Raw genomic sequence first — 26,807 nt, 5'->3', positions numbered from 1 at the left:
TGTAGTGTATGTTCAAGTAATAAAGACTAAAGAATGGGCAAAATACCAAAACTATCAGAATCACTTTCAGTGGTAAGTAAATAACAATTATTTTCCCCTTCTTCTACTTTTTCTGTTTTTTCAAACTTCCCACCGTGATCATTCGTATATAGAAAAGGAAAAATCAACAACTTTATTTTTATCACACATGTGAAGACGTATGTTTTTATAAGGTATGCTCATCTCCTCATATCAAAAAAGCCAGGCACTAAATAGAAACCCACACACCCTGTGCCACCAAAAAAAACCCATAAATTGGGAAGTGAAGCTGAGTTTCTCTTTTTTTTTACTATATGCAAACCTTTTCATTAAGAGTAGAAAAAAGGCCGGGTGCAGTGGCTCATGCGTGTAATCCCAGCACTTTGGGAGGCTGAGGCAGGAGGATCACAAGGTCAGGAGTTCAAGACCAGCCTGACCAACATGGTGAAACCCCATGTCTACTAAAAATACAAAAATTAGCCAGGCGTGATGGTGGGCACCTGTAATCCCAGTTACTTGGCAGGCTGAGGCAGGAGAATCACTGGAACTCAGGAGGCAGAGGTTGCAGTGAGCTGAGATTGCACCACTGCACTCCAGCCTGGGTGACAGAGCAAGACTCCACCTCAAAAAAAAAAAAAAAAAAAAGAGTAGAAGAAAACAGAGTCCGTTGTCAAATTGCTATGTATATCCTTCAAGTGTTTCATAAATGATACCGCCACATCTTACCCTTTGTTTTTTCAGATCTCTGGTTCTCTATTTCCTTAATGGTGCTTCTCCACATAGAGCTAAAATGAGTAGCATGAATGGGTGTGTACACTTACACACGCATGTACACGTGCGCATACTCACACACCATCCCTGATATATGCATCTCAGTCTCTGACCGTAACACCAATCACCAAGAACATGATTCTCCCCAAACCACAGGTGCTGTCCCAGGTTCCTGGGCTCACTTTCTCACACTCCACGGTATATAGGGTACCCAGGTCTCCCCATGCACCCTCTCCGTTTCATGTTTCCACAGGAAAAGACATACAGTGTTTAAAGCAAACTCCTGATTATGCACGCTAATGAAGGCAAACATTGGCACAGATGCGTGTTTGGCACGAGATTTCCCTAATTGCATTTTGCTTAGGCTACCATCAAAATTAGTTAGTGTTCCCCCAAACACACGCACAGCAGAGGGAGGAGGAGATGCCAATCGAAAGGACTTGTGGGTGATGGAGGGATGGCAAAACTGTGAAATCGGCCTCAAATAAAAGAACCTTTTCCATACTCAATGCGTACATGCTGACTAATGTCATGTTGAACTGGTCTTAAAAGTGCAGAGGAAATCTAGAATACATTCTATAATATCCTGGATGAATGGTAAGTGTTGGAGCTCCAATCTAGAAAGCACAAAATTTGAGGCAACTCCTTGCTCCACTTCTGAGATAGCAATTTTTATTTTATTTTATTTTATTTTATTTTTTGAATCGGAGTCTCACTCTGTCATCCGGGCTGGGGTGTAGTCGCGCGATCTCAGCTCACTGCAACTTCTGCCTCCCGGGTTCCAGCGATTTTCCTGCCTCAGCCTCACAAGTAGCTGGAATAACAGGCGGATGCCACCCTGCCCGGCTGGTCTCGAACTCCTGACCTCAAGTGATCCGCCCGCCTCAGCTTCCCAAAGTGCTACGATTACAGGTGTGAGCCACTGCACCCGGCTGAAACTTTTTTTTTTTTAAGATAGATTTAAGAGATGCCTTTCTGCAACTCCCATCCGCTGGAGAAACTCAGACCAATTCTCTATCGTTTCTGTATGGTAACCTTCAAACAGAAGAAAGTGGTCCTGTCTTCCCTTACTGCTTCCTCCTCCAGGTAAGCTGCTACTCTTGGCAGGGTGTCCTGTCACCATTTTGGTTCTGCTCGTGTGACTACACAGCTCACTCAAGGTCTTCCTTAAAACACTGACCATGGAGCTGGCTATAGTCCTCAAGGGCTGGAGTGCCCTCCTGAAAATTCACTGGGATCAGGACACTATGCTCCCTTTAGCCCAAGAGCGGGCTCATTCATCTGCAGTGACCACATCACGCCTGACAGACACTGATGCCAAGCCAAACCTTCTGTATAGGTACAACAATTTATTCTTTTCATCTGATTGTCCCCAAGCTGTACAGGACATCACATTCCTGCTTTTTAAAGGTTATCTGGCAGGTTTCTGTCTGCCATCCTGGGCTGCTAAGGGTATTTAGACATTGTACCGAAGATCCTGCAGGGGTCTTCTTGGATACCACATCGCCCAACCAGATGTGATATCCAGTTCAGAAACAGTCAGCAGCCTGTGTCCATTCAAGAATAAGGAATGTGGAGAATAAGGACATTTGGCTGTGTCCATTCAAGACTAAGGAGAAAAAAAAAAAAGTGGGCCAGGCTCAGTGGCTTATGCCTGTAATCCCAGCACTTTGGGAGGCCGAGGCGGGCAGATCACCTGAAGACGGGAGTTTAAGACCAGCCTGACCAACATGGAGAAACCCCATCTCTATTAAAAATACAAAATTAGCTGGGCCCGGTGGCACATGCCTGTAATCCCAGCTATTCGGGAGGCTGAGGCAGGAGAATCACTCGAACCTGGGAGGTGGAGGTTGCGGTGAGCTGAGATCGCGCCATTGCACTCCAGCCTGGGCAACAAGAGTGAAACTCCGTCTCAAAAAAAAAATCTTAAAAAGTCATTAAAAGCTGCAGGAGAGAGAATGACATAAATAAGCAGAAACAAGATGAGCCAAAAGAGCCACAGAACCCAGAATCCTGGGGGGCCTCACCATCCAGCACAATCCCGAGACAGACAACATGACTGCTCATGTTGGCCAGGAGGCACCTTGTGTCTTCATAAAAAACTAACACCAACCTCCTTTAAAAACAATTCACATGATCTTGGCTTGATGTATGTTATTTGCAAACAGGAGTCCTATCTAACACAGAAACTATTCTGGTAGAAAAAGTGAATGTCCCACATAAGGTACCTTGCCAATTACTATTAAGGTATTGGGCAGTCTGTCCTGCCAGTGTGAAAGAAAGTAATTAACTTTTTTTGGTCCGTTCCAGCCTGCTTCAAATCCGCAAGGATCCCTGCTCTCCGAAGGGCATTTTATTATCTTAATCCTCAAGGCTTTCAACCATTGTACTCTCACTTCTCCTTGGCTTCCCTGATTCCCCGAAGTCCATCTTTTTCCCACTCATACTTGCTGCCACACAATTTGGCCAAGGGAGTTGGCCTTCAGTATCCATGGGTTCTGCATCCCTGGGTTCCACCAACTGCAGATCCAAAATGTTTTTTAAAAAGAAAAAACAGATGGTTGCATCGTATCTGTACTGCATATGTACAGGCTTGTTTTGCTTGTCACTATTCCCTAAACAATACAGTATAACAACTATTTACATAGCATTTCAGGTATTATAAGTAATCTAGAGATTGCTTACAATATACTGGAGAACGTGCATAGATTCTGTGCAAATACTATTTTTGTTTTGTTTTGTTTTTTAACTGAGATGGAGTCTCACTCTGTCACCCAAGCTGGAGTGCAGTGGCACAATCTCGGCTCACTGCAACCTCCATCACCCGGGTTCAAGCGATTCTCCTGAATCCTTCCCAAGTAGCTGGGATTACAGGCACCCACCACCACACCTGGCTAATTTTTGTATTTTTAGTAAAGACAAGGCTTCATCATGTTGGCCAGGCTGGTCTTGAACTCCTGACCTCAGGTGATCTGCCCACTTCAGCCTCCCAAAGTGCAGGGATTACAGGCATGAGCCGCCTCGCCTGGCCTACACTATTTTATATAAGGAACTTGAGCACCCATGGATTTTAGTATCTATGGGGGAGCAGAGGTCTGGATCCAATTCCCCACGAATACCAAGGGATGACGGTACGGTGACATTAATGAAATAATATCAATGAATAATTTCTGCTTCCAAAAACACTGCATGGTGCCCCAGCCAAAGAATCACCCAAGGTTGGACTTTAGACAAGTTATAAGTAACTCTAGACTCCAAATTGATAATAGAAGACCCTGCCCCTAAGAAAAAAAAATGTGAAAATGTATGTCCACACAAAAGCTTGTACACAAATATTTCGTAGCAGCACTGGCTGTAATAGCCAAAAAGAAAGATAACCCAAATGTCCATCAATTAATGAGTAGATAAATAAAATATGGTACAGCCATACAATAGAGTATTACTCAGCAATAAAAAGAAGTGAAGTACTGAGACATGATACAACAAAGATGAACCTCAAAAACATGCCAAGTGAAAGAAGCCAGTCAAAATAGACTCCATAATGCATAATTCCTTTTATATAAAATGTCCAGAACAGGAAAACTATGGAGACAAATTAAATGGTTGGGGTTGGCGATTGAGTAGGAAGAGTTGGAGGGAAATATAGATGGCTGGTAATGGGTACAGAGTTTCTTCTGTCCTAAAAACAATTTTGAGGATGGTGGCAAAACTTTACAAATGTCCTAAAATTATGGAACTGGCTGGGTATGGTGGTTCATGCGTGTAATCCCAGCACTTTTGGGAGGCTAAGGCAGGCGGATCATTTGACTCAGGAGTTCAAGATCAGCCTGACCAACATGGTGAAACCCTTTCTCTACTAAAAATGCAAAAAATTGGCCAGGCATGGTGGTGCACACCTGTAATCTCAGCTGCTCGGGAGGATGGGCATGAGAATCGCTTGAACCTGAGAGGTGGAGGTTGCAGTGAGATCACGCCACTGCACTCCAGCCTGGGCAAAACAGTGAGACTTTGTCTCAAACAATAAATATAAGTGGCTCATGCCTGTAATCCCAGCACTTTGGGAGGCCGAGGTGGGTGGATCACTTGAGGTCAGGAGTTCAAGACCAGCCTGACCAACATGGTGAAACCCCATCTCTACCAAAAATACAAAGTTAGCTGGGCGTGGTGGCACATGCCGGTAATCCCAGTTACTCAGAAGGCTGAGGCAGAAGAATCACTTGAATCCAGGAGGTGGAGGTTGCAGTGAGCCGAGATTGCATCATTGTACTCCAGCCTGGGCAACAAGAGCGAAACTCCGTCTCAAAAAATAAAATAAAATAAAATAAAATAAAATAAAATAAAATTATGGAAGTGTACATTTTAAATGGATGAATTGGAAGGGGTATGAATTATAGTTCAACAAACCTGTTTTTTTAAAAATCCATTACAGAATAATTAATCTATTACCACAGTATAAAAGAAAAGGAATAGACTCAATACCCTAGTTTTTTTAGTTCATTAAAATGTGGGTCAAAATCCTAAATTTAACATATCCACAACGTTCATAAGGCAGTTTATATAGTAAATTCCATATAATTTGCATTGTACCAGATTGGTTAGGGACAGGGGCTTTGGAATGAAACTACGTTTAAGTCCCAACCCCTTCACTCACATGTTGAATGACCTTGGATCCTCCTCCAAGCCCTAGCTTCTCTATATGTAAAATGAGGAAAATAATAGTGCTTCTTTCACTGATGAGTGAGTACCTGACACAGTGCAGCACTCAAACAGTAACTTTATAAGTAAATAAATAACAACAACAAAACCAAGTACTTGTGTGCAATATACTAAACCTTGCTGGAAGACACAGATAATACAGCCCCTTTCTTCGATTAGATTATTACACCAAGCTGTTTAGCGCTGCAATAAGAAGAATGCTATGGACTGAACATTTGTGTCCCCCAAAAATCCATATGTTGAAATTCTAATCCCCAAGGTGATGTATTTGGAGGTGGAGCCTTTGCGGGTGATTAGGCACGAGTAGAGTCCTCATGAATGGTATTGGTGCTCTTATAAGAAGAGACACTACCAGCCTAGACAATATGCTGAAACCCCACCTCTACAAAAAATAGAAAAAAATTAGCCAGGTGGCAGCTGGGCACAGTGGCTCACACCTGTAATCCTAGCACTTTGGGAGGCCGAGGCAGGTGGATCACTTGAGCCCAGGAGTTCGAGACCAGCCTGGTCAACATGGTGAATCCCTACCTCTACTAAAAATACAAAACTTAGCTGGGCATGATGGTACATGCCTGTACTCCCAGCTACACGAGAGGCTGAGGCACAGGAATCACTTGAACGTGGGAGGCGGAAGTTGTAGTAAGCTGAGATCATGCCACTGCACTCCAGCCTGGGCAACAGAGTGAGACTCTGTCTCAAAGAAAACAAAAAATAGCCAGACATGGTGGTGCACACCTGTAGTCCCAACTACTTGGGGGGTTTTGGTGGGAAGATCACCTGAGGCTGGGAGGTCGAGGCTGCAGTGAGTCATGATCACACCACTGCACTCCAGTCTGGCTGACAGAGTAAGACCCTGTCTCAAAAATAAAAAACAAAAAGAACAGACACTAGAGAGATCCTCTCTCTCTGCCACGTTAGGATACAGAGACAGAGAGACTGTCTTCAAACCAGGAACCCAATCAGCAGGGACCTTGGTCTTAGACTTCCCCACCTTCAGAACTGTGAGAAATAAGTTTGGGGATTCAGCTGCCCTGTTTGTGGTATTTCTTTACAGCAGTTCACACTGCCTAAGACAAAGACCAATAAAGCATTATGAGGAGAGATTTGTGCAGAAGACATTTAAACTGGGTCAAGCGGAAATTCTTGAATTAGAGAATGAAAAGAGGGAAGGAAAGGAACAAAATGATAAGCACGTCTCCCATGCAATATGCTTTTGCTAACTCTTATCCAAACACCAGAGACCCCGGGGCTAGATGTTCCAACGATTATCAGCACACTGTATATCCGTATGAAAAACCACAAGGTAACGTAGAAACCATTGGCTAAAATCATAGGTGACAAAAGGCATGACTTGAGATTTACGTCCTGTCTAGAACATAAAGGCAGAAGAAAATGAAAAGCAGAGAGATTAATTGTATATTTTGACCAAGGTACAAGGATCAAGTACATAAATTTCAATTTCGAATTTCCACATTTCTCATCATTAGCTACCACATTCCTATGTATCTTATGAAAGAAAGCAAGAAATGAATTATCTGAGAGCCAAACAACCTCCTGACAACTCTTTGGTCTGTTTTTTTTTCCAAAAGACTGATTACCTCCAATGACATTGCTCTCTGAAAAGGCAATTAATGAGACGGATGTAGCACACTGAATGAGAGGATTGAAGTACCTATGCTTTTTCTTTTGACAGTTTATAAAACAGATTTTTTTAACATGTCAGTCAATTGGTGATATTTTAAATGAGATCACAAAAGTCAAGATCTTTGCTACAAAAGACACGGCAAACAAACTAAAAAAATTAATGAAAGCATGTGATTCTAGTATAAAAGAACCACCCACGTGACATTGGTTCAAGAAATATGCTTTTGTGCCTTCAATATGAAAAAGTAATCAATTTCACCTTGGCGAATTACCATTATGCACTTATGTTTAAACTAGATGTCTGAATATTATCAGTATCTTTTAAAAGTGTAAAATAGGCCGGGCATGGTGGCTCAAGCCTGTAATCCCAGCACTTTGGGAGGCCGAGACGGGCGGATCACGAGGTCAGGAGATCGAGACCATCCTGGTTAACACGGTGAAACCCCGTCTCTACTAAAAAATACAAAAAACTAGCCGGGCGAGGTGGCGGGCACCTGTAGTCCCAGCTACTTGGGAGGCTGAGGCAGGAGAACGGCGTAAACCCGGGCGGCAGAGCTTGCAGTGAGCTGAGATCCGGCCAGTGCACTCCAGCCCGGGCGACAGAGCGAGACTCCGTCTCAAAAAAAAAAAAAAAAGTGTAAAACATAGGCCAGGCATGGTGGCTCACACTTGTAACCCCAGCACTTTGGGAGGCCAAAAAGGGCGGATCACCTGAGGTCAAGAGTTTGAGACCAGCCTGGCCAACAAGGTGAAACCCCGTCTCTACTAAAATTACAAAAATTAGCCTGGCGTGGTGGTGGGCGCCTGTAATCCCAGCTACTCAGGAGGCTGAGGCAGGAGAATCACTTGGACCCAAGAGGCGGAGGTTGCAGTGGGTGGAGATTGTGCCACTGCAATCTACCCTGGGCAACAAAGCAAGACTCCTTCTCAAAAAAAAAAAAAAAAAAAAAGTGTAAAACATAATAGTTTCATAAATTCAGAATACTTAAAAGAGTAACGCTTTTAATCCCAGCCCTGTCACGATCTAAACATACAGTGATTCTCTCAGAGACAGGGGCCACTAAGTATTAGAAGGATTGTGCAAAATGATGTTCAGTGAACACCTATTATGTGCCCGACCCTAGGCTACATCCCACTCCCCAGGAACTCAAAAGTTGACAAGTTGAGTCCTTTCCCAGGCACCTCTTCACACTTCAATAGTTCTTTCACTCAGCCTTACAAACAGGCTCAAAATGGGCTTTCACAGATTCACCAGACTGATACTGGCCTTGTCCACCAACACTGCACACCTCTCTCTTCAGGCTGTCATCTCCAGGGACAATTCCTGATATGCCTTCGGAAAGAAACCCTCCTGTATCTACATCAGACTGCAGGTATCACCCTGCATATGTGTCTCTTCATAGCTTGTATCTATCTACTACATAAGGTTACACACCAACAGAACATGTTCATGTAAATAAGGCAGGCATGAGAAATGAAAAGCAGAGCTCATTACAGTATGTGGGGCACCTGATTTATTTAAGACCAGCTTCATTTGCTGTTATTCCCCACTTTCCAGGGTGAAAACCTGGAACGGAAAATGAAACGGCGCTTCCAAGGTTATGCTGCAAATCATCAGAACAATCTGGGCCAATGGACAGGTTTCTTGATCTGACAGCTGCTCCTCTATCTGCTGGGACCTGCTGTGTTGAAATTATCATATGCAATCAAGCACCTCAGGAGCAATGCAAATTGCTAAAATCTAAGTAGAGCAGGTGAAGACATTTGCTGGCTGATGACCATATTCTTGTAAGGCACTGTGGGGCCACATATCCTGTGGTGTTCATAGATGCGCTTCCAGTCTCAAGCAGGGGACTGGGCACCTCGTAAGTTTAATGAACGAATAAGGCAATTAAAATACTCAAGGAAATACATAACATCTGAAGAGGCTTTGGAAATAGCAGTATTCAAGCAAACACACCATCAAATGAAAAAAGAAATGTCAAAGATCAAGGGGGAAGGGACCCAAATTAAAAAGTTTTTCCTGGGAGGCCAAAGCAGAAGAATTGCTTGCAGTCAAGAGTTCAAGACCAACCTGGGCAACATGGCAAGACCCCATCTCTACATTTAAAAAAATTTTTTTTTATTTTTTAATTAGCTGGTATGGTGGCACGCATTAGTAGTCCCAGCTACTCAGGAAGCTGAAGTGGGAGAATTGCTTGAGCACAGTAGTTTGAGGCTGTAGTGAGCTATGATCGCACCATTGCACTCCAGCCTGGGTGATAAAGCAAGACCTGTTTCTAAAAAACAAAAGAAAGAAAGCTTTCCCAACCTCCTTGAATTATTCTGTATAGTCTCTTGTTACTTCAGGATCATACAGCTTGAGTTTGCTTTAAATTTAAAAACCAGAATCCACAAATATCTTACCTTAAGTCCCACAAATAGGTCAAGAGCTGTGAGTGGAGACCCAAGAGGATTGCACACAAGCGCTACACATACCACTAATGGAGCAGGAAACCGTTTTTAGTGGTACATGGAAAAACCATGTTTAATCTTTGTAGTTATAATTATTTTTCAATGTCTATTAAAAAATGTATTAGCAGTACATTAAGCCCATGACATCAGGACTAGGTAAAGTAACCTCACACCCACACAAGCACACACACACTGATAGGATTTGAATGCTGTCCCCTCTGAATCTTTTGTTGAAATGGAACCCCCACAGTTGGAGGTGGGGGCTAGCGGGAGGTGTTTGGGTCATAGGAACAGATTCCACATGGCTTCATGCTCTTTTTCTTTTTTTTGAGACAGAGTTTCACTCTTGTTGCCCAGGCTGAAGAGCAATGGCGTGATCTAGGTTCACTGCAGCCTCTGCCTCCCAGGTTCAGGAGATTCTCCTGCCTCAGCCTCACAAGCAGCTGGGATTACAAGCCCCTGCCACCATGCCTGGCTAATTTTTTGTAGTTTTAGTAGAGACAGGGTTTCCCCATTTGACCAGGCAATGCGGTCCTTTCAATAGTGAATTCTTTATAGACAGATAGATATAGAATTTTTTAAAAACAAACTTTATTAGGTTAATAATTATAATCAACCATCATAAAATAGAATGGGAGTTTCAAAACCATACAAGCCACAAGGCTGGTACAAAAGAAGGGCGGGGTCAAGGGTCCCAAGGCATTTTGGGATGGGAGACACAGGGAGAGCCAGAGTCACCCAGTGTCTGGGGATGGCTGGGTCAAGGCAATAAGCTAGGATCTGTACAAGTGAAACATTCATCAGAATGTGACCCACCCTGAAATAGGAGGGAGGAAAATCTTTTAAGTCTTACAGGTAAGGTCCCAAAACTACAAAATAGTAAGAGGGAAATGTATATTCCTCACCCAGTCTTGGCACCAATTTTGTGCTTTAAAAAATATACTGCACTGGAAGATTTAAAAAAAAAAAAAAAAAGGTACTCTACACCACCTGTTTAAAACATAAATCTCATGAACAAATATGTATATATAATACATTTTTAATAATATTTGATTTAAAATTAAAATACTTAATATATTTATATATTGTATATATTAATTATAAATTACATAATTATATATTAATTGGTATTATATTAATTTATTTATATATTGATATATTAATTGATGGTATATTAATGTTATTTATACTGATATTAATATATTATATTATATATTATATATAATAAGCATTTTTAACAAATAAATCTTCTATTGTACCTATGCAGAAATGAACCAAAGTTAGACTCTAAGAGAATTAACTTCAAGGTCAAAGCAAGGGCGAAGGTAGTGGCAGATGCTGGGGTATGCTATGTGGAGGGGCCGCCAGGGACAGGTCATCCCTCTCCTGCCAGCAGCCCGCACCAGCCGTCTTGAGGCCCTGAGAGGGGTTGTGATGAAATGGAGCTGTTTCCCTGGGCCCGCAGCCCTGGCATGGGTGCTAAACAGAGACCTGTGTTGGCTTCTGTGATGCTCAACTCTGCTCCTGGTCTCCCCCATCCCACTCTGCCCCTGGCTTCTCAGGGAATGGAGACCCACTCACCCTCCCTTCTTGGTTCTGGGGGTCCTCTGGCATGCCCAGAGCTTCTGAGGATGCATTTGGGAAATCTCACCTAGAAAAGCAAAAGCAAAATCAAACCCATACCGAAAGACCCATAGTTGACTAAAGAAATGCAACCATGTGCAAAGGTGTCTAAGCCCAAGAGGTAAGTGGCTACCTGGAGACATGGGGGAACTGCCGCAGCCCTTCCAGATGGGCCGCTAAGACACCTGTATTCCATGTGAGGCTATTTCTCCCTGAGGGGCCTGCTCGGGAACTCGGAGCAGAGACCCCTGGAAACTGCAGAGCAAGGGATCCAAAGACATCCTTGTGCCTGTGCACGTGTGCAACATGCGCCACAGCTATGGCCCAGGGAGGACAGGCCAGGTACACACATTCTAGGGAGGGTGCAGGTGGAAGGAAAGTAACAGCCAGAGAGGGGTGACTGAAACAAGGTTTTCCTTCTAGATGGAATCCATAAACGGCTTTTATTATTATTAAAAGAATAACTACAAGATACAGGGGTACTGACAGCTGGAATGGATGCTGGGAGCTTATTTGCCTGCAGAAGGTCCTTGGTTTCTGCCTTGGTGTCCAGGGTGTTTTTGACGTCCTGAGCTTTACCTGCTGTGGAATGGTCCTGCTGGGCTGGGCACCCATGGCCTGGCACCAGCTCTTGTCTAAGCACCTCTTAGAACTTCTGGTACCTGCTCGCTTAGCTGTGCCACCACCTGCCAGACCCACCACCCTGGGCCCTCCAGGTGGCCAAAGCCTTCTCTTCCCCCAGAGATGTGGGGAGCCCCCATCCCACCCTGAGGGCAGACTGAAGCTCAGTACAGGGCGTCTGTAGAAATTTATTCTCTTTTTTTGGGGGGGGCGGTTGAGACAGGGTTTCCCTCTTGTCGCCCAGGTTAGAGTGCAGTGGCACCATCTCAACTCACTGAAAGATCTGCCTCCCGGGTTCAACCAATTCTCCTGCCTCAGCCTCCTGAGGGGCTGGGACGACAGGCGCCCACCACCCCGCCCGGATAATTTTTATATTCTTAGCAGAGACAGGGTTTCTCCATGTTGGGCAGGCTGGTTTCTAACTCCTGGCCTGAAATGATCCACCCACCTCGGCCTCCCCAAGTGCTGGGATTACAGGCATGAGCCACCAAGCCTGGCTTCTGTCTTTTTTCAAGGAGGGGCTGTATATGGATGGTGTGCAGGGACGCCGTCTTCTGACGATGTCGGGAAGGGGAAAAGAGGAACCTGTGTCAGAATCGGTCCTTGTCCCGTGGAGGCAGCCAGCGAGGATGAAGGGGAAGACCAGGGACTTCTCTCCACAGCTGCAGACACTGGTCCAAGGCGCAGGGTGCCAGCCCCAGTGGTGGGCGGCTCAGTGAGCTGGTGCCAGGTACCCATGCGTCGTGGCCCATGGTGAGCGTCACTGGGGGAGGAGGTGGACCTGGAGGGAAGCCGGCAGCAGCAGTGTGTGGGTCTCTCCCAGGCGCACCTTCCCCAGGGCCAGATGCATGGAGTGAAGTCACCTCTTCCCAGTGGCCCTAATGAGGGGGCCTGGAGCCTGGTTCCTGCTGCGAGCATGCAGGTTGCCCGAGCACTACTTCTGTGAATAGTGAGTTCTCATGAGATCTGGTTGTTTAAAAGTGTGTGGCACCTTCTCTCACTCTCTTGCTCAGGTTTTCACCATGTGACATGCCTGTTCCCCCTTCACTCTCCACTATGATTATAGGTTTCCTGAGGCCTCCCTAGAAGCCTAGCAGATGCCAGCAAAAAGCTACTTGTACTGTCTGCAAAATGACAAGCCAATTAAAGCCCTTTTCTTTATAAATTACGCAGTCTTAGGTGTTTCTTTATCCAATGCAAGAACACCCTAATACATACACACACACACACACACACACACACCCACGTACACATACACCTCTTATGTGAATATGGTGAATCTGATAAAGAAGGGTACAAATGCCAGAAGTGGATCTCCAAGACACAGGGGACAGGGTTGTCAAGAGAAAGTGCAGAGCCGGGCCATGGTGGCTCACGCCTATAATCCCAACACTTTTTGGGAGACTGAGGCAGGAGGATCACTTGAGACCAGGAGTTCAAGACCAGTCTGGGCAATAAAGCAACACCCCATCTCTACAAAAAAATTAAAATAAAATAAAATAAAATAAAATAAAAGCCAAGCATGGTGATGCACACCTACAGTCCCAGCTAGTCAAGAGGCTGAGGCAGGAGGATCATTTAAGCCTAGGACTTGGAGGCTACAGTAAGCCATGATCATGCCACTGCATTCCAGCCTGGGTGAGCAAAACCTTGTCTCTTAAAAAATAAAAAATAAAAATAAAAATGGGGAAAGTGGAGGGAGCCAGGAGGCTAGACATTAAGCCCTGCTGCTTATGTTTTTATGCCTCTATTTCTTCATCTGTAAAATGGGGATAATAATTGAATCTACATCACAGAGTTCATATGAGAACTGAATAAACTAAAAATAGTAAGCATTCAACAGAAGCATTACCTATCACTAAAATTCAACACAAATTTAAGGTAAAAGCAAGAAGACAAGGGGAAAGAAGGGGTGACCACAGGCTGCCAGCAGCAACAAGCACTGGCTCCGCTAAGCCAGGGTTCAGAAAACTTTCTCTGCAAAGGGCCAGATGGTGAACATTTTAGGCCTTCCTGGCCATAAGGTCTGTGTCACAAGCACTCAACTCCACCACTGGAGCATGAAACGAGCCACGGGCAATACATACACGAATGGGTGGGGCTACGTTCCAATAAAATTTTACTCGTGGATGCTGACATTTGAATTTCATATAACTTTCCCATATCACAAAGCATTATTCTTCTTAGGATATTTTCCCTAACCTTTTTTAAAATTATTTTTATTTTATTTTATTGAGACGGAGGCTTTCTCTGTCACCCAGGCTGGAGCGCAGTGGCGTGATCTCAGCTTACTGCAACCTCCGCCTCCCAGGTCCAAGCAATTCTCCTGCGTCAGTCTCCCGAGTAGCTGGGATTACAGGTGCCTTCCACCACACCCAGCTAATTTTAGTATTTTTAATAGAGACAGTGTTTTGCCATGTGGGCCAGGCTGGTCTGGAACTCCTGACCCCAGGTGATCTGCCTGCCTCAGCCTCCCAAAATGCCGGAATTACAAGCGTGAGCCACCGCCCCCAGGCTCCCCAACCATTTAAAACCATGAAGTCTATTCTTAGCCTAAGTAACGAAACAAGGCAGTGGTCGGCTGAGTTGCTGAGCCACATGCTACACACCAGGCATACACAGGCTGCCCAACTGCATTTATATTCATATGAACAGAGTGGTCAGCGAGACAATCAGAAAGTCCCATGCATGGGACACTGCCATCTAATCTCTTATTTTTGATCTCCAGAGAGAGAAAGATTTTAACCAATATTTGATGAACTGTCTAAACTACTTAGTGAGAACAAGCTTCAATTTATCTATCTTAGCCCTGGTATTTTTCTATATAAATCAATTCCTAAAGCACATATTTATAACTATAAATGTCAAGCCTCCACTCCGAGTTTTGGGCTCTTCATTCTGCACTCCACCACATATTATGTCCAACATGACAAATTTATTTCATTACATTCAGTAATCAGGAATATTTCCAGTGGTGGGAAGAAGCCTTGGAACATATCACTTTTCACTATGGATTCCTCATTTTAAAGATATATTTTTAAAAAGTCTATCAGAGGAATTTTTTAGAAAGCACAAATACTTTCTTAAGCAAGAATGAGAAATGAGAGATTTTTGGAGAATTTATATTTATTCATTCCTCAGTACCCACTTTGTGGATGCAGTATTATGGGCATAATGTTTTCAGTTTTGATTAAATAATTAATGATGTAAAAACAAGGTATTATTTAAATTCTCTCCAATCACCAGAAGAACAGAACCTCAGGACTCCAACTTTCTTGTTTTTCTATATTCTCTAAAGCAATTTGAGAATCTCACTAATGGACAAGTTGTAAAACTTTTGTATTACTGTTATCAAAAATGACAAGTGATTTACCAGCATACACGTTCACTTCACTATCGTACCCTTTAAGATAGTATCTTCCAATTTAAACTTGATCTTGGCTTTGCCTTTTCCTAAGTATTGAAATTACATTAGCTCTTCTCATCAGCACCCCCTTAAAAGTAAGAGTTAATAATGCAGGAGCACCTGTGCGATCACAGATGTTGAGCAGGAAGAAGGCCACCAGACAAGATTCCAGGAGGTAAAACATCGTATCAGCCCAGAAGACAGCCATGGTCCATGGGACCAAAGACTGACAGTTTTTAATCAAAACTTAATTACGGTTCTTGAAAAGTAAAGTCTGAAAACAAAAACAAACCACCTTGTACACATATATGGTATATTTTGCCGTTTGATCAAGCCCAGAGCTTTTTAAATGAACCTATGCCAGGAAACACTGATGGTCACCCACTAAAAACAACTTTTTAATTGCATGCTGCTGAATTCTAACACATTCCAAATGGAGGCTTCTCGTTCTCCTTTCTTCATGCTGAAAGTGATGACTAGCTTTTCCAGGATGAAAACCAGACTAGCATTCACAGATTCGTAGTCAGACCTGGGCACTCACATCAAACGGACTTGTCTGGCCTTCTACCAGCCACGCCCCTTCTTAAAGGGGCAAGGATTCCCGGGCAGACAAGCAGATACCTTTCTAGAAGATACCAGGGCACCCTGGACCCAATGTCCACGTCCAGGCCCTCTAGGGGCTCTTTCTTAGTTCTGACCTACCAAGGTAGTGGACGATACTATGTATGCACTCAAAGGCCCAAGGGCAGCACTTGGTGGGGATTTTAGAGGAGGCTTCTTTGTATACACTGTTGTGTCCACAAAACCTTTCATGGTCCAAGATGGAGCCAGGGGTGGGAGGATAAGGAAGGGTCATGGCTGGGGCTGGCTTTCCCCTACCTAACGATCCCACATGGTATTCTAAGGAGTCTGACAATTATAACTCTGAATTCAGCTTTCCAAGTCATTGTGAAAGTCTAGGCCGGGCACAGTGGCTCACCCCTGTAATCCTAGCACTTTGGGAGGCCGACATAGGTGGATCACCTGAGGTCAGGAGTTCGAGACCAGCCTGGCCAACATGGCAAAACCGTGGCTCTACTGAAAATACAAAAATTAGCTGGGCATGGTGGCAGGCGCCTATAATCCCAGCTACTCCAGAGGCTGAGGTAGGAGAATCGCTTGAACCCAGGAGGTGGAGGTTGAGTGAGTTAAGACTGCACCACTGCACTCCAGCCTGGGTAATAGACCAAGACTCTGTCTAAAACAACAACAACAAATAAATAAATAAATAAACGAACAATGAAAAGTCTATTTGTCAAAGTAGGAGAATACGTTTTATTTTACAATTTGTTAGCTTGACTTACAACAACTTTTATATATCCAGACAAAGGTTATATTCGCTTTCATTTGTATTCTTGCCCACAGGCCTGCTTTCTTCCACCAAAAAGAGACCATGAATGCATAACTTTTTTTTTTTTTAAATTAAAAGCTGCTAGATATATAAAGAGAGTACCTGATTTAGGAAGGTTCAACTTACAGTTTTTGACTTTACAATGGCACAAAAGCAATAAGCATTCAGCAGAAATCATACTTTAAGTACCCATACACCCATGCTGTTTTTCACTTTCAGTACAGTACTTAATACATGACATGAGATACTCAACACTTTGTTATAAAATAGGCTTTGTGTTAGATAATTCTGCCTAACTGTGGGCTAATGTAAGCGTTTGAGCACATTTAAGGTAGGCTAGGCTAAGCTAGGATGTTCGGTAAATTAAGTGTATTAAATGTATGTTCACCTTAAGGTATTTTCAACTTACAATGGGTTTCCTGAGTCGTAGCCTCATTGTAAGCTGATGAGCATCTGTACTCTCATTCTCAGAAGCCTTGAAAAGATGGTATTTTTAGGTTGATTTGGTATTGTCTGCCTTGTTAAAAAGCCGAAAATGAGGCTGGGTGCAGCGGCTCACACCTGTAATCCCAGCACTCTGGGAGGCCAAGGCAGGCGGATCACCTGAGGTCAGGAGTTCGAGACCAGCCTAACCAACATGGTGAAACCCTGTCTCTAGTAAAAATTACAAAATTAGCCGGGTGTGGTGGCAGGCGCCTGTAATCCCGGCTACTCGGGAGGCTCATGCAGGAGAATTGCTTGAACCCGGGAGGTGAAGGTTGTGGTGAGCTGAGATCGCGCCACTGCACTCCAGCCTGGGCAACAAGAGTGAAATTCTGTCTCCAAAAAAAAAAAAAAAAAAAAGTGCTGAAAATGATCTTCAATACCTGATATAGTGTAGACATTTGTCTCCTCCAAATCCCACATTGAAATGTGACCTCCAATATTAGAGGTGGGACCTGGTAGCAGGTGTTCTGGTCATGGGGGCGGATCCCTCATGAATGGCTTGGTGCCATCCTTGCAGTCATGAGTGAGTTCTTGCTCTATTAGTTCAAGCAAGAGTGGGTTGTTTAAGAGACACCGGCGCCTCCTACACTCTCTCTTGTTCCTTTTCACCATGTGACATGCTTGCTCCCCCTTCATCTTCTGCCATGAGTAAAAGCTTCTTGCGGCCTCAGAGAAGCCAGGCAGATACTGGTGCCTTGCTTATACAGAACCATAAGCCAAATAAACCTCTCCTCTGTTTTTTGTTTTTGTTTTTGAGACTGAGTCTCACTCTGTTGCCCGGCTAGAGTGCAGTGGTGCGATCTCAGCTCACAGCAACTTGCACCTCCCGGGCTCAAGCGATTCTCCTGCCTCAGCCTCCCGAGTAGCTGGGTCTACAGGTGCCCGCCACAATGTCTGGCTAATTTTTGTATTTTTAGTTGGGACAGGCTTTCACCATGTTGGCCAGGCTGGTCTCGAACTCCTGACCTCAAGTGATCAGCCTGCTTTGGCCTCCCAAAGTGCTGGGATTACAGGCATGAGCTACTGTGCCCGGCCCTCTCTTTATAAATTACCAAGCCTCAGGTATTGCTTTACAGCGATGAAAAATGGATTAACACAGTACTTTGCCAGAATTCTTAAAAATGAAAAATGAAATGCAACAGGCTGTCCACTGATGTCCACTTCTGAGGCTGCTTTTGAGGCATTACTATTCCATGAGCTCAACACCACCCTGTCCTCCCCAGCAGCATCCTCTACCTCTGCACCCAGAACGTGCCCAAGAGACACGAAGGCGCCCAGAGGTGAATGCAGTCATATTGAGCCTTATAAAACCTGTGTGTGTCCGAACTGCTGGATCCCACATGAATGTCGGGAATCCTCTCCACCACCACTGAGAACCATGGCTAAAGTATATCTGAATTTTTTAAGAGAAGAATTTCAGTACCTCCTTGGACTTCAGTTGTTTGTGAGGACTTCTCACTTAGCCATTTTCTAAAGCTGAGAGTGTTTGTTTGAATGTGGAGGATCATAAAAAGTCACTTGAGAAGTGGTTTTAATAGAAACAGAACCAGCACTTGGAACGCTCTAAGTCTTTCCTGACTTTACCACTGACTGTCACACTATATAATAACCATATGGCCTGCATTTCCAGCAGAGTTCCGATTTCATGTATCTTATTACATTAAATTAATAAATAGACTTATACTGATTCTTAAAGATTTTCTTCTTTTTTAATATTTTCCAAATGTTATACAAGAAAGCATATGTTTTTTCATAATCAGAAACAAATAAATCTCATTTATATATTATGTAAATATACATTTATATTTATATTGTGTGTATACAAAAACCCGCATGTGAATGCTTATAGCAATTTTATTTATAATTGCTAAAACTCGGAAGCAGCCACAATGTCCTTCAGTAGGTGAAGGGATAATCAATGGTATATCACACAAAGGAATATTATCCGGCACTAAGAAAAAATGAGCTAGCAAGCCACAGAAAAATATGGAAGAACCCTGAATACATATTACTAAGTGAAAGAGGCCCATCTGAAAAAGCTACACACGGTACGACTCCAACCACATGACATCCTGGAAAAGGTAAAACGATAGAGACAGTAACAAGAGCAGTGGTTGCCGGGGTGGGGGAAAGGAGGGATGAGCAGGCAGAGCACAGAAGATTCTTAGAGCAGTGACACCAATTCTGTGGGATACTATGTGGTGAACACACGTCACTATACATTTGTCCAAATGCACAGAAGGTACAACAGCAAGAGTGAAGCCCAGTGTAAACTATGAACTCTGGGTGGTGATGACAGTTGAACATTGGTTTGCTGTTTGTAAAAAATGCACCAGTCTGAGGCAGGATGTTGATGGTGCGGGAGGTGGACCGGGAGTGAGGGAGGAAGGGGTGTATGGGAACTCTCTGTGCTTTCGACCCAATTTGGCTGGCCACCTAAAACTGCTCTAAAAATGAAAATCTACTTCTCTCTCTCTCTCTTTCTCGCTCTCTCTCTCTCTCACACACACACACACACACACACACACACACACACACACACAGCCAGAGGAGCCAGAGCAAACACACAGGGCTCATGTTTATGGCCACTTGCCTGACAGCAGTGGGCAACCATTCTTTCCACCTCCTTGCCCACAGCCTTGCTTTTTTCTTCCATGGTATGAAGCGATTCCAGCTGCTACCCACGAGCTACAAGCATTATTACAAAACTAGTAAGTGGGGTCGGGCATGATGGCTCACACCTGTAATCCCAGCACTTTGGAAGGCCAAGGTGGGCAGATCATTTGAGGTCAGAAGTTCAAGACCAGCCTGGACAACACAGTGAAACCCCCATATCTACCAAAAATACAAACATTAGCCAGACACGGTGGCGCGTGCCTGTAGTCCCAGCTACTCTGAGGCTGTGGCACCAGAATTGCTTGAGCCCAGGAGGCAGAGGTTGCAGTGAGCTGAGATCGTGCCACTGCACTCTAGCCTAGGCAACAGAGTGAGACTCTGTCTCAAAAAGAAAAAAGAAGAGGTGGAGGAGAACAAAACTAGTAAGTGGAGCTCTCTGGAGATGTCACTATGTCTCAGGGAGCTGCATCTAGAGAAGTGACAAATGGCCCCACACACAGATCACTGCTTGCCTCCAGAGAGAAGCAGTCCACTGGGGGACATGGTGCCACTGCAGCCATGTGACAGTAAGGACGGCTTCCGCCACCAGAGCAGCACAGAAAATTGGACAAGAGGGGCCCTCGGAGGCCGAGGTCATCTAAACACAGCCAATCACCAGATACGCCACAGAGGCAAAGAGGAGGGCCAACCTTGCATTTTCTGCCACAAGAGAATGTATTGTTCTCTCCAACTGAGAAAGCAGATTGCGTTACACTTCTCCACATAAATGAACTTACACAGATGGCATGGGGATAGTAAAAGGTGCTAGACAAGAGAATAAATATTGACTAAAACATCTATCTTGGGGAGGGAACACATGCGTTCCCCCTGGCTGTCAGGTGAAAATTTTTGCTTTATAAATTGGGGAGGTTACTAAAAGGATGTGAGATGCATGGAATTCATGAACAAGTATCTGTGAAAAATCTATCCTAATTAGGAAACAACATGTACATGCCTGAAACAGCAGGCCAGCAGGGAGGGCCAGAACAGAAAGAAAGTAAGGAGCGAAAACAAAATAAGGCTGTCTAGCAAATAGGTGCATCATTCTCCCTCTAGATTTAAAATTCAACAGGAACATGGCTTTTTTCCTCCGTAATGGCTGTGAAATTGATTGGGATATAAGCTAATGGAGGTCCCCAGAGTGCTAAACTAAATTAGAGGAAGTCCTATAATTACAGCTAGCAGTTAATTATTATATGATGAGAATTGTAATCAAAGTAACAGATACACTATTATTTTCCATCTTCTCTGCAAAACACATCTAACAAAGTCTCTTAAGAGTAGAGGGGTGGCCGGGCGCGGTGGCTCAAGCCTGTAATCCCAGCACTTTGGGAGGCCGAGACAGGCGGATCACAAGGTCAGGAGATCGAGACCATCCTGGCTAACCCGGTGAAACCCCGTCTCTACTAAAAAATACAAAAAAACTAGCCGGGCGAGGTGGCGGGCACCTGTAGTTCCCGCTACTCGGGAGGCTGAGGCAGGAGAATGGCGTAAACCCGGGAGGCGGAGCTTGCAGTGAGCTGAGATCCGGCCACTGCACTCCAGCCTGGGCGACAGAGCGAGACTCCGTCTCAGAAAAAAAAAAAAAAGAGTAGAGGGGCTTGTTTTGTGGTTCAACTTATGCCGATTTCTACTGCCCAAAATCCAAACAAGAACCTCGTTCCTGTAGGTGACTTGGGCTGTGACCTCAGTGCCTGCCCCATCCTGCCTTTCCCACACATGCCTCCTGCCAATCTTCAATACATTCGCAGGTCCCACTGCCTGGAATGTTCTTTCCCCGGATTTCCATGGGGTCTCTCTCCCTCCATGCAGATCTCAGGATCACACTTCCTGGGAGAAGGATCCCCAGACCACCCTGTCTAAAACAGACACCCACCACGCTCTCCATGTCTATTCTCCTACCTGCCCCACTGTAGCTCCTGAAACACTGTCTGGCTTTCAGCTGGTCCTCAATAAATACAAAAATATATATATAACATGTTTAATATGATATAATAATATAAAATAGTATATATTAATTACATTAGCAATTATAACAATCACATTATATTTAATAATATTAATATAAAACAAAATATCGGGCCAGGTGCAGTGGCTTACGTCTGTAATCCCAGCACTTTGGGAGGCCAAAGTGGGTGGATCACTTGAGGTCAGGAGCTCGAGAATAGCCTGGCCAACATGGTGAAATCCAGCCTCTACTAAAAATACAAAAATTAGCTGGGCCTGATGGCAGACGCCTGTAATCCCAGCTACTCAGGAGGCTGAGACAGGAGAATCACTTGAACCTGGGGTGGAGGTTGCAGTGAGCTGAGATAGCGCCACTGCACTCCAGGCTGGTGGAATGAAACCAAAGCAAAAGGACCCTGGGATCGCTGTGATATCATTGTATTTAAGTGAACAACGTTCTAGCAAGACCTATATTCAGACCAGCCTAAAAGTGATAAGGTCTGCGTTCAATTTAGCTGCAGATCTTCAGATGCAACATCAAAGAGGTAATGAAAGGGAATTGAGGTTTTCGAGGTATCTTTTATACACTAAGTACTATGTTTGGCTCTGAAGAGACATGATCTCTTAACAAAGAACTATCATGCCCATTTCTAAGTGTCATTTTATAAATAGCAAAAACTGAGGCAGAGAAGTTGGCCAAAGTCACACATACAGCAAGTGCCAAATTCCTATACAGACCTTTTTGCATCCAAAAGTTCTGCTAAGGGTCCATGTTTCAAATAGCTTCCTTCCTCTCTTCCTTTCTCTCCTCCTCTTTTCCTCCCATTTTAATTCCTTTGAAAAAAAAACTCATAAAGTAGAAACCAATATACAAAAATCTTGATACCTGCCACCCAAAATGAACATTTCTAATTTAAATAATGACAATCACATTGACCAAATCAGCTCTTGGTTTAACTTTCCCAATATCCCCGCACCAGAAATGAGATAACAGGACAAAGAGTTGGTGAAACCTCATTCAAATTACAATTTATGGCCATCCTTCCTGGCTTGGTGCCAACACGTTATGATCCAAATCTGTTAGGGGGAGTCTTCCCAGTCAAAGGCAGCTCTGTGTAAAACAAACCTCTCTATACAGAAAGAAACTCTTTCATTCCATTCCAGAAGTCAGAATGTGAAGATCCTGGGCTGCTTTCTGCCAGGGCAGAAGGAAAGACATGGAAAACGGGAAAATGAGAAGGGGCAGAGGCAACAGGTCTCACACTAACCATTTACAGTAACAAAGGAACTGCAGAATTCTTCCCTGTTACCTTGTAGAATGGATGTTACCTTGTAGAATGGATGAACCATGGAATACCTGATAAACTTCTAAGCAAGCTTCAGCCTGCCCCTGTGTAGAATTTGCACAGACTCCAAGCACCTCCCACTGCCATGGGACGAACATGGACCAATGTGTTGGCTTCCCTTTGACCTCCCCCCTACAACCCCCTCCCAACCTCCCCTCTGCACCAGCAGAATGGGACCCAGGGGCACAGGAAGTGCCTAATCTCTGCAAGCAAATGTCAATCTTCAGGGCAAAAAAAAAAAAAAAAAAGCTTTGTTCTTTAGAACCAGAGTTGAAACTAGGTTGAAATGACCACATAAATTCACTAACGAATTCACAAAGGAAGCACCTGTTCTCAGAAAGGCGTGGAAAATTGTAAAACAATCTTTCTTTTTATGCTGTCCTTCTGAATGAAGAACTATGGATGAACTGGGCCTGGGGGAGACCTGGTCAGTTTTCCCACACAGTGGTAATGGTTTGTGTTACTGAAGAAAATGTCAAAATTTTTTTCTTAAACAAACCACCACAAAACTTCACTCCACTAAAAATGAAAAATAACATAGCCATAGGACGTAGCCCACATCTTTTCTATTCTCCCATCACACTTCAGATTATCTAAACACCTGATCAAGCACATAAAGAAATGGTGGCTGTGCTATCATTGCAAAATTCCCACTGCAGGCAGAAGAACTCTGCCATCCTCATAGCACGGTACACAGTTCCCAGACAGGAAACTTCTGTGTGCTCCCTCAGTAAAGGAGAAAAATTATAACCAATTACAATACCAAGGGCATTAGCCACTTTGATAAGTATCTAAGCAGGCTTCAGTCTATGCCTGGGCAGATATGGAGAACTATTTAGTGTGATATGAGAATACAGAGTTGATCATTTATCTTGTGAAACTGAAGAAGAAAGAGAAATGTAAACGTCAGCATCTCTTATCACCCAGGCTCTGTCTCTTCTCAAACAATTAAAAATAGCCTTTGGGATGGGCCCGGTGGCTCACACCTGTAATCCCAGCACTTTGGGAGGCCAAGGCTGGCAGCTCACTTGAGGCCAGAAGTTCGAGACCAGCTTAGCCAACATGGAGAAACCCCATTTCTACTAAAAATACAAAATAAATAGATAAATAAAATAAAATAAAATTAGCATTTTCCAGAAACTAAAAAGAAACAGCAAAGCCAAAATTAATTCCACAAGGCAGTATTGGTTGCTTTACTCATTTATACTATGTGTAATAAAGAATAATAAATTTCTATTATTATAAATCTTACTTTTACATTTTAGATATAACATTAATACCCCCTGAGATATACTAAAATTTGTCTATAAAGCAAGGAAATTATTTTTTTAATATTGGCTTGGATAAGTTCTCTCTTGAAAATTTATACCAGAGTATCCTTAAATACTTCGTGTCATTTTAAACTGATTTTGATTTAAGATATATTACAATCTACTAAAGTTTTAAAAATAATAAATTTAACATTTAGGTCAGCTAAATTAAATAATTATATACAATATATTATTGCTTTAAATCCCAAGGCAAAGAAAGGAAATTGCTTCTTCTAGCTGACAGAATGAATTGTATGCATCCACCATGGGGGGAAATGCGTCCTTCATCTAAAAGAGCTTGCCCCAAAAGTTCCTATTGCTCACAGCAAATGCTGCAAAATGTGAATGTTTTTAAAATGGATGATTTGTATCTTGAGATCTATGTTATAGCCCAAGAGATAAGTAAGCCATAGCTGTTACAAAGAGGTGTTATCTGAAAGTTTCCAAGCTTAAATTCAATATGACACTTAGGATTATTAAAACCCATTAAGATTTTTGACTTTGAGTTGATACAAGCGAAATGAGTGGCCCCCTGCACAAACAGGCATGCCTTTCCCTGGATCTTCAAAGCCAGTATTTCAGCTCATAAATGTCTCTCACAAGTGTTCTTTATTCCCCTAACTCAAATAAAGCTAACTTCACGTTTGCCTTGGAAAACAGACCTCTTTCAAAGAATGTTGACACTTTCATTGATTTCTAAGGGCTCCTGATAGTATATGGGCACACACATACACTCACTCACACATCCTGATTTTTCTAAGTCAGAGAAGCTCGACTGTCAGCTATATATGGTCCTATCTACCCAAAAAACAAAACAAAACAAAAACCAGAAACAAATAAAAAAAGCTAAACTAAAATTTTAAAGAATTGGAAGGAAATATAAGGCTAAATATAAGGACACTACTCTTTCTTTTTTTTGTTTTTCTTTTCTTTTTTTGAGACAGAGTCTCCCTCCGCCACCCAGGCTGGAGTGCGGTGGCGTGATCTTCGCTCACTGCAAGCTCCACTCCCTGGGTTCAAGCAATTCTCCTACCTCAGCCTCCTGAGTAGCTAGGACCTCAGGCACCTGCCACCATACCCGGCAAATTATTTTTGTAATTTTAGTAGAGATGGGATTTCACCATGTTAGCCAAGCTGGTCTCAAACTCCTGACCTCAGGTGATCTGCCCGCCTCAGCTACCCAAACTGCTGGGACTGCAGGCATGAGCCACCATGCCCAGTCAGACACCATATTTTTTGATCTATAAATTAGAGCGGTGGCAGCATATGCTGGAATATACACTCCAGGAGAGCAATATCTTTGTGGATTTTGTGCACTCCTATATCCCAACTGCCTAGTGAAGTGCCTTTGAGTAGATTTCAGCTCATGGAATCCTCTCAACAACATTATGAGACAGGTACTATACCTACCCCATTTTACAGCTAAGAAACTGAAATTCAAAGAACTTCGTTACCAAAGTGACACAGCTGGTTAAGGGGGCATAGAAGCCTTTAAGTCTTGCCCAGTCCTCTTCTCTGTCTTTACCATTTGGTTACTGTATTCCTGTCATCCAATGACTTCAACACACATCAGAAGTCCTTGACTATTTTTAAAGTAGAATCCCAGCCAGGCGCAGTGGCTCATGCCTGTAATCCCAGCACTTTGGGAGGCTGAGGCGGGCAGATCACCTGAGGTTGCAGTGAGCCAAGATCGTGCCTTTGCACTCTAGCCTGGGCAACAAGAGCAAAACTCCATGGCGAAACAGATAAATACATAAATAATAAATAAAGTGGAATCACTGCAGGGTGAGTCTGCATTTTTTAAGTCGAAGTTAGGAACTCAAAAAGTAAACAAGTGCATATGAAAAGATAAATTCATATGCACTAATTTAATCCAAAAGCACAAATGAAAGTATTTTTTAAATTAAATATTCATTGGTGATGTCATGTATCCAATGACCTCTGTCTCTAGTCAGTGTTAGTAACCAGCTCTTCATCAGCTACAGATAGACCCCAGCACTTCTGTACCTCTTCCTCCTTCTACCGTCTACACCTGAAATTTTAACTGGGAAAAGCTGGAAGCTAACGCAAGGCAGGAAAAAATGGGCCCTGCCCTGCTAATGGAGCCTACAGCTGAATATAAACAATGGTAAACTGTTCCTTTATTGGGATATGGCAGCCATGTCAATCATTGCTTCCCAACAACCCCGCTTTTTGGAGAGCCCGCCTGGGCAAGTCTGAGACCACCCATCACACATGCACCCTTGCGTCCCAGCAGAAGCTAGGTGAATACATGACTCGGTATTGGCCAAACAGACTCTCACTTAAAAATCTGGAATTAAGATCGGGCTCATGCCTGTAATCCCAGCACTATGAGAGGCCAAGGCGGGGGATCACGAGGTCAGTAGATCGAGACCATCCTGGCTGACACAGTGAAACCC

General features: G+C 43.6%; 1 protein-coding gene and 1 pseudogene across 1 annotated transcript in view; both read right to left on the bottom strand.

Annotated features, from left to right (window-relative positions):
- Window positions 1–26,807, bottom strand: part of TIAM1 (TIAM Rac1 associated GEF 1) — a 451,288-nt gene that overhangs the window by 261,112 nt on the left and 163,369 nt on the right. The gene's annotated exons all lie outside the window — the stretch shown is intronic.
- Window positions 6,755–12,585, bottom strand: LOC111527155 (annotated as a pseudogene).

Source organism: Piliocolobus tephrosceles, chromosome 19 (assembly GCF_002776525.5).
Source record: "Piliocolobus tephrosceles isolate RC106 chromosome 19, ASM277652v3, whole genome shotgun sequence".
NCBI lineage: Eukaryota > Metazoa > Chordata > Mammalia > Primates > Cercopithecidae > Piliocolobus > Piliocolobus tephrosceles.
This window is presented reverse-complemented; position numbering and strand designations above follow the sequence as displayed.